The following is an 18,835-nucleotide window of genomic DNA, read 5'->3' on the forward strand; positions in this document are numbered from 1 at the left end:
AAAAGATACCTACAGATAAATGTGTCTAAACTATAGCAAACAAATTGAGATGAGAATAAGTTGAATTAAACTTTGAAGGTCCTTACATTGACTAAGAAGATAAACCACTGATTTATATCAGATTTCAATATCAATTTTAGGATAACCATTGGGAAAAATTATTTTTTTAGAAAAGTAGAACAGGGGCACCTGGGTGGCTCAGTGGGTTAAGCCTCTGCCTTCAGCTCAGGTCATGATCTCAGGGTCCTGGGATCGAGCCCCGCATCAGCCTCTCTGCTCAGCGGGAAGCCTGCTTCTCCCCCTCTCTCTCTGCCTGCCTCTCTGTCTACTTGTGATCTCTCTCTCGGTCAAATAAACAAAAAAAATCTTAAAAAAAAATAAAAAATAAAAGAAAGTAGAACAAATTAAGAGGGGGGAAAATGGAAAGAAAATTAACCCTAGAGATAGCAATTAAGGAGAAAAAGGAAATTCAAATTTGTATACATCTAATAAAATTGCCTAAAAAGACATAGAAAAATGTATATGAATATATATGTATGTATGTAAATCTTTTAGATGTATATACACAGATTGTGTGTTATATAGATATTATACAGACATTCATGTGTTTGTGTACAAATTAACAGATAAAAGAGGAAAATCAAGATCATCTTGATAAACACAGAAAAGGATTTGTCAGAATTCATCATCCATTCCCTTCAACATTCCCCAAATGCTCATAAACAAGTTCAACAGGTTACAGGACACAAAGTTAACATAAGAAACCAGTTGTGTTTTCATACACTACCAATAACCAGTCCAAAGTGAATTTTTAAAATTCCATTTTTCATTGCATCAAAAACAATTACATACTTAGGAATATATTTTAACAAAAGAAGTGCAAGACTTGTACTCTGAAAACCACAACACCGTTGTAAAAAAAAACTAAAGAAGACCTAATAATGGAAAGACATCCCACGTTCATGGATTATTAAAATAGTGGTACTCCTCAAATGATATCCAGATTCAATTTGATCTTTAGCAAAATCCCAGCTGTATTTTTTAATTGACAAGCCAATCCTGAAATTCATATAGAAATGCAAGCGACTAATAATAGTCAAAACAATTTTGAAAAACAAAAGAAGAAAGAGGACTCACACTCTCCAGTTTCAAAAATTATGAAGCAATAGTATTCAAGACAATGATACCAGTGTACGGATAGACATAAATAAATGGAGTATAATTGAAAATCTGGAATTAAATCCTTAAGTGTGTGGTCAGTTGCTTTAAAAAAATAGACGCTGGGACAGCTGGGAATTCCCATCGCAAAGAACAAAGTAGGACCATTAATACCACACACAAAAACTAACTCAAAATGGATAATAGACCTAAATGCATGAGCTAAAGCTATAAACGTTAATAGAAAACACCAGGATAAATTTTCTTGATTTTAGGTTAAGAAATGTATCCTTAACTATGATATTAAAAGCACAAACAAAGAAGGAAAAGAATAGATACGTTGCATGCCATCACAATTAAAAACTTCTGTGTAGTGCATGATATCATCAAGAAACTGAAGACTCCCAAAATGGGAGAAGATATTTGCAAATCATACATCTAATGAGGGCCTTACATCAAGAATATAAGAACTCTTACCACTCAACAATCAAGAGAAAAGATACCCAAATAAAAAATGTGCAAAAGTCTGTATAGACATTTCTCCAAAGAAGACGTACAAAGGGCCAACAAGCAAATAAAAAGGTTCTCAACACCATTTGTCATTAGAGAAACACAGATCAAAACCTCAAGGAGATGCCACTTCCTATCCACTAGCAGAGCTAACGTTTTCTTAAAAAAAAAAAAAAAAATTAAAATAACAGGTGTTGATAAGGATGTGAAAATTGGAGCCCTCAGACCCAGCTGGTGGGATTAGAAAACTGGCCAACCACTTTGGAAAACAATTCAGCATTTGCTCGAAGTGTGAAATAAAAGTAGCCCTGAGTCTCTGGGATTCCACTCCTCGGTGCACATCCAAGAGGAACGGAAACATGTCCCCATGGGAGCTGTGCACAGATTCTCGTGGCCCCTCACCCCTAAGAGCCAAAGGGTGAAAACAGAAAAGCCCATCGGTGGGTGAACGAATAAACCAAATGTGGTACATTCATTGCACTGAAGATCATTCGATCACAAAAAGGCTTGAAGTTCTGATACACGGTATGACACAGGTAAGCCTTAAAATCTTTACAGTACGTGAAAGAAGCCAGACACAAAAGACCACATACTGCAGCCTCTGTTTATGTGAAAAATCCAGAATAATTAAATCTACAGAGACAGAATGTGCTTACAGCTGCGGGGGCTGGAGGAGGTGGGGTGGGGAGGGACTGCTGGTAAGGACAAGCTCCTTCTAGGGCAGGAAGGGCTCCAGGACTCATTAACCACAGCGACGGTCACACAACTTTGTATCAGCACCCAACTCCTGGGAATCGTATACTTCAAAACAGTGCATTTTATGGACATCAATATGGCTGTTATTAAATAAAAGGGTATTGTCAGAACATTTCTTTAGCTCACTTAAACATCAGAGTGTTTGGGGTTTGGGTTTTTGGGTTTTTTTTTTGGTAAAAAAAAGTTACCATTTGTAAAATACTGTATTATCTGAATCACGAAAATATTTGCTGGTTATAAAGAGCAAATGTGACCGTGTGTTAAATAGGCTTTGAAAAAAATATTTAAATGGTAAGTGGTATAGAATTATTCATTTAAAAAAAAGACACAAAACAAACAAACAAACAAACAAAACCTAGCTCTGAATGAAAGGTCCGAAAGAATGGCTTTCTGACTCTGGCCAACTGCAGCACCAGACGGTGGTCCCTGGCAGAGGTCCAGCAGGTGCCACAGCTCCAGGACTTGAACGCAGGACAGGGGGATCCCAACAGCACCCAGCAAACCCCATGGGCTGAGGATGCAGCAGCAGCCCGGGGACTGGGGAGACGGAGCTCAGGGGGGCGGGAGTGTCACAGGGCGGGAGGAGCTTCTCCGCACCGCTGAGTACTGGTTTGGCACGTGTGGGGTTGAACTGGATAACCCTGAGCATCCCCTGCGTCCTTTAAGGTCCTCTACTACCCCCCAACAGCTGAAGATTCTCTCCACTGTGGCCCGGTCGCCTCCCTGCCTGGCTACATGGTGCTCAGTCTGCCCTGGGACCTCTGCTCTCTGCCACCCTCCAGCACAGAGGCCAGGTGAAGGAGCCGTTCACCATGGTGGGGGGAGGGTAAGGATGGGCTCAGCAGCCCTTCTGCCACCCTGAGTCAGCGTCCCGGGTCATCTGGGTAAGTGGAAACCCCCTCTGACTCAGTTAGGACACGGAAGGCGCCTTCCTGCAGCTCGAGAAAGGTGTGGGCTTGCACAGACCCGCTTGCTCTCCCCATAAGACTTTTCTTTCTGCTGGGCTGCCTGGATTCCTGGAGGCGTGCCCATCCCCTCCCTGCTGCAGCCACCCAGCCCCATGAGTCCCCAGCTTTACAAAGCCTCCTGCACGAGCTATCCAAGTCATTCTGGCGGTGGGCTGCTGGGGGAGCCACCTGGGGCTGGGATCTCACAAGCAGGAAGCTTCACAAAGCTCCTCTCAGTGGAGCCCTTTCTGGCGCACACTGTCTCAAAGCCACAGCAATCCTCCCCTATCCTCAGCCGCCACTGCTCTGTGTAGACGCGCCCCCAGAGAGCGCCCAGTGATGGGGTCCCAGGGGATGGCAGCACTGGTCTCTAAAGCTAGATGTTGGCCCCAGATACCCTTAATGTGGCAGATTTAGTATGTGGATGTTTGTGTTGTGAATGAGGACTGGGGTGGAGGTAGGAGCGTTTGCCCCAGAAATTCAACATCTAAGAATCCCTCCAACAGACAGACTTTCCCAGATGCTGAAGGAAGCACAACCCAAATGTTTACTGTAACAGTGTCAGTAATCGTGAAAGAGATGGGCACAGCCCCAGCCCAATCAAAAACCTCCGAAGGCCATCGCTAAGCGAAAGCAGCAGCCATTGGACACACACACACACACACACACACACACGCACGCACACGCACACGCATGCCCGCCTGGGAGGCCGCCCGGAGGGCAGGCGGGGGGCTAACGCTTGCCACTCACTGCGTGATGAATGTGTGTGCCCGAGAGCCAGGACCAGCACGTGCAGGGGCCCCAAGGCGAGGTCACCACCAGTCACATCCAAAGTAGCAGCGGCAGGTGCAGCCCCTTCCTGAAGACACCACGACATCCGTTGTAACTCAGGGTCAGGACAGCCGCAGAGGCAGCGCTCTCATGCTCCATGTCCAGGCTCCCACCACGCATGCACTGCCCCTGAGGCCTGCGTCCATGTGACCCCACACACCCAGGGGTGGCAAACATCAGCTGGTGACCTGGGCACCACCTGGGGGAAGATGGGCAAATGGCGGCAAGGGTCAAGCAAGAAGCAAGGATGCCGCGTCGCCTAGTGCATCCTCGGGAACCTGGTAGGGCCCCTGCTCCACGCTCCTGGGGAGCCGTCATCAGCCAGGAGGGACCTCACCAGGGAGGTGTCCATTTGCATTTAGAGTCAGTTGGGTGGCCTTGCGCCAAGGCCGACCCTTGTCTGGGGGGCATGGCGGGTGGGGCACAGGATGGAGCAGCCAGGCCAAATCCTAGCCTCCAATTTTTATATACATACATGCCTGTGAGGCCGTTACCCGGATCGCTTTCACATGTGTAAATTCAAGCAGGCCGCTTGGGTTCTCAGAGCCCAGGGCTCTCCACCAGCGGGGTGGGCAGCTGCGAGCTCCCCCGGCAAGTTTTCCCAAAGGGCGAAGAGAGCAGGACTCCAGTTAAAGACAGGTCACGGCCAGAGCTGCGGGAGGGGTTTTAAATAAGACAGAGAAGAGGGAGGGACCTTCTCAGACCTGAGAGCTCAGAGACTGTGGGCAGTAGACCCCAGGGAGACTCACGGGGAGAACAGGGCTGCGAGGAGCCCGGGAAGGCTCCAGCCAGGAGTGCATGGACCCTCCCACCACCCCAAAGACACGTCCTTCAGCACCCCCAGCAGCGCCCACGCCCGTCCGCCATGCCGCACGGGCCGATGGGGCTCAGAAGCAGCCAAGGGCTTGGTCCCCCCACGGACCCTCAACGGGCTCCCAGGGCAGCAGGGGACTGGGCAGGTGCCTCAGGCAGAGGTTGGTGTCCCCGGGGAAGGCAGAGCTGGGAACCTGGGCCCTAGGACACTGAGAGCAGAGTGCCTAGGGTCGGGGGCACAGGGATGCCTTCCACACCGCCATCACAGAGCTCATGGGGTCGTCCTGTCACACACCAGCTGTATTGCATGTGCTTTCCCCACCCATATTGGACCCCAGCAGTGCAGAGAGGTCCACGTGCTCAGCACACGCCCTCCTCAGCCCCAGCAGCAGGGCTGCCCCAGGCCAAAAGCCACAAATGTCTTGGTGTTAGACTTTCTGCCTGACACGTTCACACGTGCAGCAGTGGCTGTGGCTTCCGCCAGGCCCCTTAGGAGCCCCGTGTGTCCTGGGCAGAGTGGCCTGGCCCCCAGGAAGTCAGGCAGGGCTCCCTTACCATCCTGCTGCCCCCCGCCCGCGCCCCGGCAGCATCCATGCCTGAGCCAGGCGCTCGCCACACATGGCTCCCGTGTCCACGGCTCTAAAGGCCACCAGCCCCGTGGAAAGCCTTGCTCATTTTTCAGAGCGTGTCCATGGACCCTGGCGTGGAAGGAAGGCTCCACGAGGCCTACAGGGTCACGGTCGTTTGGCATCACGAGCTCCCACTTGGGGCTCAGCAGGTGAAGCCCCTCGATGGCACGGGCAGTGGCTGTGGACGCAGCAGCAGGGAGTCCAGCATATGTCGGTGGATCCGTGGCTCCAGGACAGTGGGAGCCTGTCACAACATCTTCATTATTCGATGATGTTCTTGGGAATGTGATACTCCGGATGAGTACAGATTAGACACTAGTAAGGCCAGCAATGTGCCTGGAGGGGAAGGCAGCAGGGAGAGCTGGTGTTTACCAAAACACTTGGCTGGGCATTTGGGTGATGGGAGAGAAAACAAGGCTGGCCTTCCCAATCCCCCCATCATGGAACTAGGGCAGTGTCGGCAGGACGGTAAAGCAGAGGAGGACATGCTGGCAGGCCTTGTTCAATTTTGCTTTTTCATTTTAAAGTAACAGCAGCTGCCTCTTTTCACTTGAAAAGATCTTACGTGCTTCACCGAAGAAAGTCACAAAACAGGAATGAGTTGGAAAACCGCGGGTCCACCTGTGGTTCCTGGGTCATAGTCCCCACGGTGACACGGGCTTCCTCGGGGCAATCTCTGACCCCAGCGCTTGCATGTGCCATCTGGGGCCGCTGTGGATGTCGGGAAGGCCCTGAGGGGTGCACGTGGGAGGGCGAAGCTGGGCCATAATCACCCCCAACCACGTCTACAAAGCTTCCAGCAGCGCTGATGTGCAAGGAGGCAATCCGAACAAAAATTAGTCCTCTCCTCTGTTAACACTTTCTTGCTATTTTTGTAACATTTTCTCCAGTCTTCGGGAAAGTGTTGACATTTTACTCTGGGTTCGTTTCCTCGGCCACCCTGACAAACTGCCGCACCTGGGGTGGCTTCAGATGGCAGACACGTATTCTCCTGTAGACTAATGCTTCCCCCCATGGGAGGGGCTCTGGCCTGGCGTCCGGCAGCAGCACCCCGGCTCCTCGGGCCCCTCCAGGGTCGCTGCACACAGCTTCCTCGCATCACCAGAGCGCACACCAGGTCTCCTATTCCCTCGAATTCCCTTGGTCTCACTTATCCACAGAATCCGAGCCTCTACTCATGAATGTCATGTCCCTGCTACTTAGGCTTTCTGGTTACGTGGCAATGAGAAGCCTGAGGGTCGGGGGGAGAGCGCAGGAGCCAGAAGCCAAGGCTCTCATGAGTCTGCTTTGCCTGGAGTGGTGTTTTCAGCAGGAGGGGTCCACGGTGATATGCAGCCAGTGCTGGAATGGAGAGTCAAACCCCCTTCCTCCTGCCCTAGGGTGCGGGGGGAGTCTGGGCTAACTCAGACAAACACAGGACAGTCCCACCACTCCGAGGCAGAGTGTGCTTATCGCCTCTGAATATCTCCTCCTTTGCTCATCGCTCTTAGCCCCTTACAGGCAGGACAGGAGACCAGATAGAGATACAGAAAAAAGCTGTCTTCCCAACTTACCCAACCGTCCATAATCCAGCATTGGCCCTGGAAACACATGTGGTGAACAAAACCCGCGGAGATGGGCACCCTGGGCCGGGCAGCTGTGCCACCCACCCCAAACCCCCTGGAGCTGCTCCCGGGGCTCAGCCCCATGCCCAGAGTGCACGGCTCCCCTGACCCACGCCTCTCCTGGCAGAGGCATCTGGGGTGTGCTGCCACACCACCCACCTGCTTTCTCGACTGCCCTGGGCACTGCTGAAGGAAGGCAGGCTCTGTGCCCCTGGCCTGTCCACCTGTGCTGGCAGCCGGGAGGCTTGGCACGCCGCTCTGGCTAAATCCTGTCTTGTTAAAATTTTTGGTATTTTTTTTTTTTTTTTGTCATGAATGCTTTGCATCTGATCTTCTGAAATACCGCATTGAAATTGCATTTGTCTTGAATGCTGAGGTTTTGATGCCCCCTTAGTTTTGTGCCAAGGGTCAGTGCCTCATGGCCTCCAGCCCCCACTCGAGTCATGACCCCAGAATTTGCCTTCAACCAAACACCATGGCAACAACACAGAGGGCACCAGGGCGCCATTTCGTCACAAGGAGGAGGAGGTGGTTGTGTGAGAGGACAGGCCTGACAGTCTTCAGTAGGTCCCAGTTGTGGTTAGCCCCTGGGGACACAGAGGTGAGGTCTCCTCCCTGCCCCAAGGGTTCAGAGCAGGTGAGGGGGCCCGTGAACATCAAGGGCACCTGGGAGAGCCAGGCAGAGGGACAGACGGCGTGAGGGTCCCCCCACCTGCACACTGAAGGGTGTGGGCAGGGAGCTTCTTGCTGTGGCAGCAGCACAGGGTCACAGAGGTCTGGGAGGGAGGGCGGGGCCGCAGAGGCTGGAGCAGCTGGATCCAGCTGTTGGCGACCGACTGTGAGAACCTCTTCCCAGTTCCTTGCTCACTGATCTCCTGGGGGAGCCTGAATTGGCCATGACAGCCCACTGCAGGATTGAACATAGAACTGGAGAGTGCCACCCATCGGGACTCTTGTGGCTGCTGCTCCAAGGAGCACAGAGCTGGCCACAGCCCAAGCCCTGGGCACGGACCCCCAGAGCCCTGGCCATGGACACATGATGGGCTTTACAGAAGTCAGGAACTCCAGAGACAGGATCAAGGGCAGGTCAGCAAGACCATCGCTAGGGAGGCCAGGTGGGGTCACCTCCAAAGTGGCGAGCAGTGACTGGGCCAGACAGCACGGCCAGGCAGACTCAGGACACGTTGTCTGGTCTGTCCTCCCCTGGGAGGTGGAGTGACACCACCCGCAGCTCACGGGGGTTCAGCAGCCCGCCCAAGTAACCCTCGGAGATGGCCAAGGAAAATGTCCACACGGCCAGGGGGAAGAAAATGTCCAAAAGCATCCAGAGAATAGGTCCGTCAGCCAGAGGAGAAGTCAGACCGGCATCCAGCTCGTCATCAGCAATGCTGGACTCCAGAAGACGATGGACTGACACCAGACCTGGAATTCTATATCCAGTCATGACCTCCCAGGTCCCATGAATAATCCAACCCCAGAAACACCTATTCTGCAAGGAAATACCACCTGGGAGCCTACTTTCTGTTACTTTAGAAGAGAGAATTATAGTACGTCACATATCAACCCACACCCCACTCATTTCCTACAATGAAATAAAACATGACAGCCCCCCATGCTCATGACAAATTACATGTGAATATAACACATTAGACACCACGTCCACACCTCAAACCCTCCTCCTGCCGGCGACACCAGCTCGCCAGGTGTCCTGGGATGCGTCCGAGCCCCAGCAACACCTCTCCCGTCCTTGTGCTGACATGAACATTCTACCTGGCGTGGGCCGTGGGATTCCAAGATTCTGGCCACACACGTTTTGCTGAAGATATCATATTGCACTTTGAGACTAGCAATGTGACTTTTTCCTGTTTAAACAAGCGTCTGCTGAAAACCAGGTTTTAGAAGCTGTGTGTGTTCCACCACTTGGTACTAAACTCCGAGGATGTCCCAGGAAACACGAACCAGGGAGAGACTCTGGGACGGATACCCTGGGTGGCAACCGATCAATAAGTAGAATGAGTGGAGAATAGAGACATTTCCCGGAAACCACACAGGGATGCCCATCTTTCTTATCAAGGTAATTCGCCTAATGTGAAGCCTTCTTGTAAACTGTTCGATCCTCAAGGTTATGTAACCATCAGCATTCTGATTCTGGAACCTTTTATCACCCCAGACTGAAACCCTATAACCAACAGCAGCAATTCCCCGGGCTTCTGTCCCTCAGCCCCTGACAACTGCTAGTCTCCTTTCCATTTCTATGGATTTCCCTGTTCTGGACGCTCAAACCAATGCAATCTTAGACTAGGTAGCCTGTTCTTTTTTTTTTTTTTAATCCAGCATCACGTTTTTAAGGTCAACCCATGTCGTAGCGTGCATCAGCCCTTCTTTCCTTTCTATAGCTGGAGAATATTCCATCGCCCGGATACACATCTTGTTTATCCGTCCGTTGGTGTGTGTCCATTTGGGTTGTTTCCACTCTGGGGTTCTTGGGATCATGCTGGCATGAACGTTCATGTACACGATCTGTGTGGACACATATTTCCAATTCTCCCAGCTACCTATCTAAGAATGGAGTTTCTGGGTCACATGGGAATTCCATATTTGGGTTTTGGAGGAGCTACCAGACTGTCTCCCAAAGTCACTGCACCATCTTGCATCCTGGCAGCAGGCACGAGGGTCCCAATTTCTCCACGTCCTCAACAATACTTAGCATCAGATGTTTTGATCCTAACCAACCTCACAGACATGAGGGGCATCTCACTGTGGGTTTAGTTTGCTTTCCTCTAATGACCAACGGTGTTAGCATCCTTCTAGGTCCTTATGGCCCATCCACACATCTTCCTTGGAGAAATGTCTGTTTAGATCATTTGCCATTTCCAATCATGTTGCTTATCTGTGAATTGTTAAGTTGAATATATCCTAGATACTAGACCCTTATCAGATATGTGATTTACAAATATTTTCTCCCACTCTGCAGGTAGTCTTTTCACTTTTGGGGTCCTTTGGCACATGTAAATTTTTTTTTTAAAGATTTTATTTATTTATTTGTCAGAGAGAGAGAGAGGGAGAGAGAGCAAGCACAGGCAGACAGAATGGCAGGCAGAGGCAGAGGGGGAAGCAGGCTCCCCGATGAGCAAGGAGCCCGATGTGGGACTCGATCCCAAAACACTGGGATCATGACCCGAGCCGAAGGCAGCTGCTCAACCAACTGAGCCACCCAGGCGTCCCACATGTAAATTTTTTAATTGTGATGTTTATTTTTTTTCTTTGCTTGTGTTAAAAATTATTCTCAAAAAATGAAGGAGTCAAGTGCAACCAAGAGAGAGAAGTTCCATGACACAGCAGGTGCCCCTCAGGGAGGAGAGGTGACAATGCCCTGACTCCAGCCATGGGGCCATCTAGCAAGCAGCACCCCAATATTGAAGTGAGCAGACATGGGCTCCAGGAGGAAACATCATGGAGGAGGGGCATTTCAAAGATCGGGTACCATCCTTGAGATCCTTGCACAAACGCTGAGTGGTAAAGACAGTGGGTGGGAGGGAGGGGGATGGCAACTAATAATTCTAGGAAAACCAAATAGCTAGACCATTAAAGGAAATGGAATCTTAACTCTGAAATAATGTTTTGACCTTAAGATAAGTATCTACCTAATCACAATAAACACTGTTGGTTTTTAGTGTTTAGATTTTGAGCTTGTGGGTAAAGTAGAAAAGACTTTATTATGATTTCAAGACAGAATGCAAAGGCCATCCACCTTGACAAGGGGACAGTCAAAAACCAGACGACAGAGGCTAGGAGTAGGAAGGAGTGGAAAGGGCTGGACGGCAGGGCAGGGGAGCTAAGATCGTCATTGTACAAAGTGGGAACTCGAGAAATAACAGTGATGATTGGAGAGAAGATGGTCGATGAGAGAGCCGAAACCCGGGATGTTAAGGATGTTGCAATCAGAGGGCATGAGGGGCTGAATTCTTGCTGCCGTCACAGGCGACAGACAGCAGGGGATGGCGCATAAAACAGCCGTGGGAGTCTGTCATTCCAGATGCCAGGCATGTCATGGGGAGTCCAAAGTAATCACCAGACAAACAAGAACTAGAAGGAGTCCCAAGAGGAAGCATTGTCATCTCCGTGAATCCCTGAATTCTACTTCTGAGACTAGTATCACACCACAGGTTAACTAATTGGAACTTAAACAGAAACCTGAAGCAAAAAATTAAAATTAAAAAATTAAAAACTTGTCACCTCAAGAGAGAGGCAAGGGGGTTTTGAACAAGCAGGTGATTCACTCTGCCCATTGATACAGATAGATACAACTATTTCGATACATTGATTTGAGATGTAATTCCTTACTTTGTTATGACAGTAAGACTTTAATAGAAACAAATGGACAAAGAAAACAAAAAAATCAATAAAAAATCCAAATGGTCATTAGACATAGTTCTAAAATCTATTTAAATTCAGTGTTAGTCAATGAATACAAACAAAAGAGCAAAATAGCATGTTTCATGTACCAGATTTGCCAAGACTTTTAGAAATGATAGTGCTGGTGAGCTTGGGGTAAGACACACACTAATATTTTGCCAATGCGAGGACGAATCAATACAGCATTTCTAGAAAGCAAGTCAGCAAATGTGTATGAAGAGACTTAAATGGTTTCTACTCCCCCTCCCAGAGATCCCATCTCCAAAAATTAACTTAAATAAATAATAAGGAACTCAAAGATGTCTGTGCAAAGATTATCTTCTTATCGCTCCATGAAACAACGAAAACTGGACTGCAGTCTGTACACGCATCGTTGTGACGCACCTGGGAACCTGTGCGTCCTCCAGCCACGGACACGGGGACAAGCCCTTGAACGAAATGGGAAAGACCCGGAAGTCAATGAACCGGTAGAAGCACAATTCTGAACTATCTATCATTTACACTCTCAACTCGGCAAGCACGTTCACGCACACTCATGGACACTCACAGAAATGCCATAGTGCGCGGACCAGCCCTGGAAGGCTGAGTTAAGTCTCGTTTAACACGACGTCCAGAGGCCAACAGCCTGCCACCGCCAAGAGTGATTTCTCACTGGTGCCAGAGTCCACTGGCGGTCAGCAGAGGGTCTGGTCTTCATCGCCTTCCTTGGCACCCAGCTTGGGGAAGCTGCCTCCACTAGAAACAAGGCTAGTCTCCGACGTGAAGAGGAAAGAGGCCCAGGGACCCCAGACTGTGACTCGTAAACATCTCTCAGAAGTGAATACCTTTCTTCCACCCATGGTTTGTTGACTGAAGAAGTCACAAGGCACAGTCAACACCAGGACAGCACAGGGCATCTGATCCTTCCTCAGGGAGGAACTTGCGTATGGATGGACAAGAAGACAGTCCTGTCCTCAGTCTTCACACCGACTCCTCTGATGGGGAAGGCACACCCTGCAGCGGCAGAGAACCCTGGGTGTGCCTGATGAGCATTCTCTCCTTCTCCCTTGCTAATCAAGTGCCACCCAGAATGAATACTGGGCTTCCAGCTCCCTTGCCGCTGGTATGGCTCTCCGTTCCGTATGGTGACTCCGTTCCGTCCCAGGTGGTGTGAGCAGAAGCGGGTGAACCACCCAGAGCATACCCTCCTGTACCTCCCTCTCCTTCCTCCGCTCACATGCATCGGAATGAACCGCCTCGGACCCCACTGGGTGGGGGAGGGGGACACCCAGGCTGACAAAGGGGCAAGATGGAGCCCACTTACCCCTGTCGCCAAGGACTGGCCGTGTCCACTCGGGGCTGTCCGCCCAGAAGAAAGCTGCTGTCTTTTCTGAGACCCTCCAATTCGGTGTCTTCATTAGGGAGTGTCTTAAAATGGGTATAGAAGAGGTAACCATGATCCTTGGCTTCTACCCCAGGTTGTTTACGCAGTGGAGCCGCAGCCAGCCCAGCCATGACACATGGGCCACCTCCTGAGAAAGCCTTAAAGACTGTCCTAGTGTTTTAGGACAAACAGACGATGGGTGGGTAGGAGGAAGGCGGGTCACCAAGGGGCCTAGGGCTGGAGGAGCCCAGTGCACCCCCTCCCTAGCATCCTGCATGGGCGGGTGGCCGCTGGCTCGTGCCTTCGTCAGGTGAGCCGTGTTTCCTTGAAGTCTTACCAGGCCTAGAAGCCATCTGTCGCACAGCCGGAGATGACTATACAACCAACACAGAGAGCCCTGGGACTAGAATGTATTTTGTAGGTTTCTATCTTCTGGGTTTCCTACACTCCCTGGAGCTTGAATAGTTCCAGCCTTGGCTGTGGGCTGCTCTTCAGGTTAGTGCTTGGGCCCTTCTGACACGAGCTGGGCGACGTGACAGCTTCATCACTGTCATCTGTATGACTAGGTGCCCGGGGCTCGCGTCACACAGCTCTACGCTCAGATCCAGACCCAGTGACCTAGTTAGTTACTTCTCTAAAGCGCATTAGCTCTGTTTTGTGGAAGATATGTCAGCTCCTTACCCCGACCCCCAGCATTGTGACAGCACCTCAGTGCCCTGCCTGCAAGGACGGCGGACGACAGCTCCCAGCGCCCGCTTCCCACACCGGTCTCCCACCTTCTCAGTAGTCCAGTCCGCCATGCACCTGCCTGCTTGCTCTGAGGCCGCACTCACATCTCCTTCCACAGCTAGAAGTTTAACCTCACCTCCAGTCCCTGCCCCGAAGGCCTTCAGGCACCGAGATCTCGTTTCCTGGCTCCCCGGAGCGGCGCTGCAGGGGTCGGCGGGTCCAGCAAGCAGCGTGTGCGCGGGGACCCCGGAGCCAGTGCTGATCTCCAGATGACGATTTCCGGCTCACGGCTCCGTTCCTCTGCTCTTCCCAGCACAGCTCGCCATCTACCCCTCTGACGACAAAGCAATTTCCCTTGCGACTTACACGCGCCTTTGCTCCGTTGTTAAAATACCTCTTCTTTCAAATCAAGTAAGTAGCAGACTACATCTTGTGTTGCTTGTGCTGGGTTGACAGTTTTGGGTATGTGGGTCCTTAAAAGACTAGTCCTTTCCAAAGTCTTCTCTTTCTGTTTTAGAAGAGTGTTTCTGAGGTGTTTCCGGGTCTGTTACGGCTTCTGTCCGTAGCTGCTTGGATTCAGGGATATTTCCTGTGCGTGTCCGAGATCATCTCACCAACAACGTCAACATTTCTCTCAAGTCATGTTCTTTTTATTTTGTTTATTTTAATTTTTTCTTACTTTTCCCTTTGGGGTTTCTTCAAGCATCCTTAGCCGTGTTTACCATGCTGTGTTTCTTCCAGCTGGGTCTTGGCATCGGAAATGATTTTCTGCCACTGTTCCTAATTCTCTCTCGAATCATGTCACCTGACTTCTGGGTGTTTCTCACCGGACATCTGTCTGCCTGCTGCAGCTTATCATCCTCCTAAGGTCCTTACCGCATTTTTCACCAGTAGGGTGCAATTTGTATCTGCCTCACAGGAAGACCCCTCTGTCATCTTTCCCTGCCTGTGGGAATAGTAATCTCCTTTCTGTGAAAGCCACTCTCTTCTCCTGTTTTCTGATCGTGTTCAAAGTGTGGTGTTCCCTCCTGGCCCCGCTCAGGTAGCAGTACTGTGCACAGTTCCTCCCAGTGTGGACCATGCCAAGGGCTGCTCTGATTGCCATTCGGGCCAGACCTCCCCAGGGTCTCAAGACTCACCCTAGATGTCGTACACTGTCCCCATCCAAGTGGGCATGCACAGGTTGGTGGTTGAAGTGGGTTGAATGGAGGCCCCAAATCCAATGCCAGCTGTCCTTGAAGAGAGGCAGAGGGAGGTCTGAGAGATAGACACGTGGAGACAGAACCAGAGACAGGAGTGAAGCGGTCCCAGGCCCAGGGACACCTGGAGCCCCAGGAAGGAACCCCCCAGAGCCTCTGGCGGGAGCACAGCCTGGCCTCCACCTACATGTCAGATGTCCAGCCTCCAGAGCTGGGAGTGGGCAAACTTCTGTTGCTGCGAGACCCCTGGCTTGTGGAGCTCTGTGACTCGGACACCCGTCCCCACTCTGGCCCAGCTCCCTCTGCTTCTCCAGCAGCCCCGAGAGCGTGGAAGCAAATCTAATCACAGGACTAAGGAGTTCAAAGGCACCAGAGGCTGAGCCCGGACAGCTGAGGAGACCGAGACCCACGCGCGCCGTTGTGAGGGTGACGGTCGGCACCCGGCCGCACACAGGACTCTGGCCCCCGCCCTGCACAGTAGCCCTCCCAGCGGTCCCCAGAAGTCTCAGAACCAGGTGACATCGCAGTGTCACGGAGGCTACATCAGGGGAGAGAGGATGATGGACACTGGAGGAGGGTGTGTGCAGGGTCCCCTGCCTCTAAGTCCAAGTCTGTGGGACGTCCTTGGGTTAGGACCCGTTCTAACCCAACCTCAGGGGCTTCCAAAGATGGGCAGTGCAGTATTACTGGCCAAGACATTTACAGGGCACAGCAGGGGAAAGCAGCAGGAAGCATCACCAATAGGCAAAGCTCGAGGCGGCTGGGGTCACAGAGGGGAAGAGCCCTGCAAGGGGGGGGGGGCTCATGGGCCCCCACCATGGTGTGAACCTCCCGCCCACCTCGCTGCAGCAGGGGAGCCCTCAGGAGGGGCCTTGGTGTGTGGGCGTGTCCATACTGCCCCACCCCTCCCAGCCCGACTCTGGGCGAAGACCTCACAACCTGAGCCTCAGTTTCCCCATCTGCTACCTGAGAAAACAGAAAGCTCCTGCTTGGCAGGAGTTTGTAAGGATTAGACGAGCCGGCATGTGAACTCTCAGGTGTGTCTGGCACAGCCCGCCTCAGACAAGCTCCAATGACCGGCTAGCACAGCCCCAGCCCCAGGCCACACAGGCATGGGGCAGGCGGGGGACAGATGGGGGGCTTACCAGGTGGCCTCAAAGGGGACAAGTAACCCCCAGCATTGTCGCAGTCAAGCCAATAGACGTCAAGATGCTGGGGGCGTTCCCTCCCTTCCAGGACAACCAGACCCAGAGCATATGGCTAAGCACCCTGGGCAGGGTACAGAGCCCTTGGCCTGGAGTGGTGAGCAGTGAGCACCTCCCCCCCGGGGGCAAAGCCTGCCCTTGCCTGCCAGGGCGTCCGTGGGAGTGCACACGTGTGCAGGGGCTCAGACAGGACAGTCTGCGGGCTCTCCTGGATTGATAGGTGGGTGTTCACGAGGCTCCCTCGGTGCCGGCCAAGGCTGCTGGCAAGGGCCTGTGACATGGCTAGGACCCGGAGGCCAGCGATCTCCCCTTGGCGTTTCCCTGGATCCCCAGGCAGCACCCATCTCACCGCAGTGTGGGTAAATGGACCCCTTGTCAGCGCTCCCCTGGCTGGGGCTACAGTGAAATCACCCCTCCCGGGTGGGTGCCAGTCCCCCGCCAGGGCTGTGCACAGGGTGAATGGGACTCTGTGTGTGCAGGGTGGGGACACACACCCAGAGGCAAACGTGACCTTTTAGAGCTGCCTGACCCCAGGAAGAAGGAAACTTTCCTCCAGGGTGAGGCCAGTGCCGAGGCGACAGTGGACCAGTGTTCCAGCTCAAGGGCGGGGCCCAGGATGCCAGCTGGCGCGGCAGGCCTCAGGCGCCCCTCATGTCCACTCTTGGGTGTGGCCTTCAAGGACAGGGGGAGCACTCCTTCACAAGGCAGCCCTGGATGGAGGGGGCCGAACCCAAGAGCAGGTTCCCACCCTAGGCCACCAGCCAACCTCCCACAAGCACCACGCACCCACAGCAGGGCCACACCCCTGGAGGTCCTTGGAGCTTGGGGACGTGGGGCCGGGACTCCTTACCCTCCGTCCGACGGAAAAGCAGATGGAGGCCAGGGGCAGTATGGCCTGGGGATTAGGGGCAGAGTTCCGTGACCTGAGCCACGTCCCGAGATCCTCATAGGGTCCCGCTAGGCCACGTTCCTACCATCCCAGGTGACAGAAGCACGGGGTTGTAGACCAGACCAGGAACCCATCATGGACACACCACTTCTCTTCTCTGCAATGCCTTAATACCTGATCATGAAATGACTGTGGAGTCAGGTCTGAAACGTCACTGTCATGCTCATGGAACTTCCCCCAACCCCTTCCAGGTGCAGGCCTGTCCAGAAACCTGAGCAGAGGACGCTGAATCTGCCTCGAGCTCCTGGTTCGTGGACCATGAGTCCAGCATCAGCATTGTGGATGGACACCCAGGGCATGTGGAGAACTCGGAGCATGTGTGTCAGGATCCCAGGATATCGGGGGTGGGGTCTCCTTCAGTGAAGGGGCAGTGGGTCAAGAAAACCAGGACACAAGCAGGTGGACCCTCCCTCTGCCGTGTTAGCCCCTGGAGGACATCTATGCAGCCCAAGGAGCACTTCTTGTCACCTCTGCTTTCTGGTCAACCTCATAAGCCAGTGAGGGGCACACAGAGCGGCCCACCCAACTGGGGACACTGTCACCTCCCCGACACACGTCTTCATCAGTGAAGGGACAACAGAAGCAGAGGGTGAGGGCAGGGAGCTCCTTCTGCCTTGGAAAGGGGTCAGGACCTTGCTAGTGAGCACCAGCCCCAGTCCCCTGAGGACACAGGTCTAGGTGGAATGGCGGGGATGGCCGCTGGTCTCAGAGAGGGCTGGCAGATGCCAGAAGCTGCCTGTTACCCCAAACCCACGTAGTGAGAGGCCACCACAGGCCAGGACCCAGTATAGCCGAGCATCCCTCAGCCTCAGTTCCAGGAGACCCCAGTATCCCCTGCTTGGGGTGGCCTCAGAGTCCCCCTTCCCCTGGGCTGACTCACCCCAGTCCTGACCCCCTGCCCACACCCCCACCCTGTCACCCCAGACCATGAGTCTGGGCCTCCCCACCCTTGTCTACACTTCTGGACACACTGGTTTTACCAAATGGCCCTGCCCACGTCACATCCAAGACCAAGAGCTCACCGCCGCGGTCTCTTCCAGGGAAGGCATGACATGGTGACCCAGACCGCAGAGCCAGTGTGCGCCCCACTGCCTCAGATGGCTGCCCACACAGGCTGAGGCACCTGCCCCTCACTTGCCCCTCTGACGCGCGGCCGGCCACAGCCAGTTCCCCCCCATTTCCGAAGCCCCCGTGTGGCTTCCATGCATCACAGGAAGCACGTTTCCCAAGTTTGTCACAGCGGGAAAAACACAATAAAATGATAAAAGCTGGTCAACATTATATGGAAAGTACAAGCCCGATCACACAAGAGGAAGTCCATAGCCAGCACTGAGCAGGGACGTCAGCGCGCGGGCACAGAGCGAGTCCAGCCTCCAGCCGCGTCGTCCGTCCCCAGACCCAGAGCCCGACGTGAGTTGGTGATGTGGCCACCGCAGCTCAGGCTCCCACCCCAAAATGTAACCTGAGCCTCTCCAAAGCCAGCCAGACCCTGATGATGCCCTTCGAGGGGCCCTGCCTTGAGACCCTCCCACCACTGCACCAGACAGAAGAGAGGCCAACAAGCAGGGTTTGGCTGGAATTTGCCAAAATGTCAGGAGGAAAGCTTCAGGCATGGATGGTGGGGGACTCTCCTTGGCTTCTTGGACCCCCCTCTCTGCTCTGTTCCTTTCTTGGCAACAGCAGCACCTCCAGACTGGCTTCCCAGAGTGTGAGACCAGCCCTCGCC

This window comes from Enhydra lutris, unplaced genomic scaffold (genome assembly GCF_002288905.1).
Source record: "Enhydra lutris kenyoni isolate GAN:26980312 unplaced genomic scaffold, ASM228890v2 scaffoldscaffold1, whole genome shotgun sequence".
Taxonomy (NCBI): Eukaryota; Metazoa; Chordata; class Mammalia; order Carnivora; family Mustelidae; genus Enhydra; species Enhydra lutris.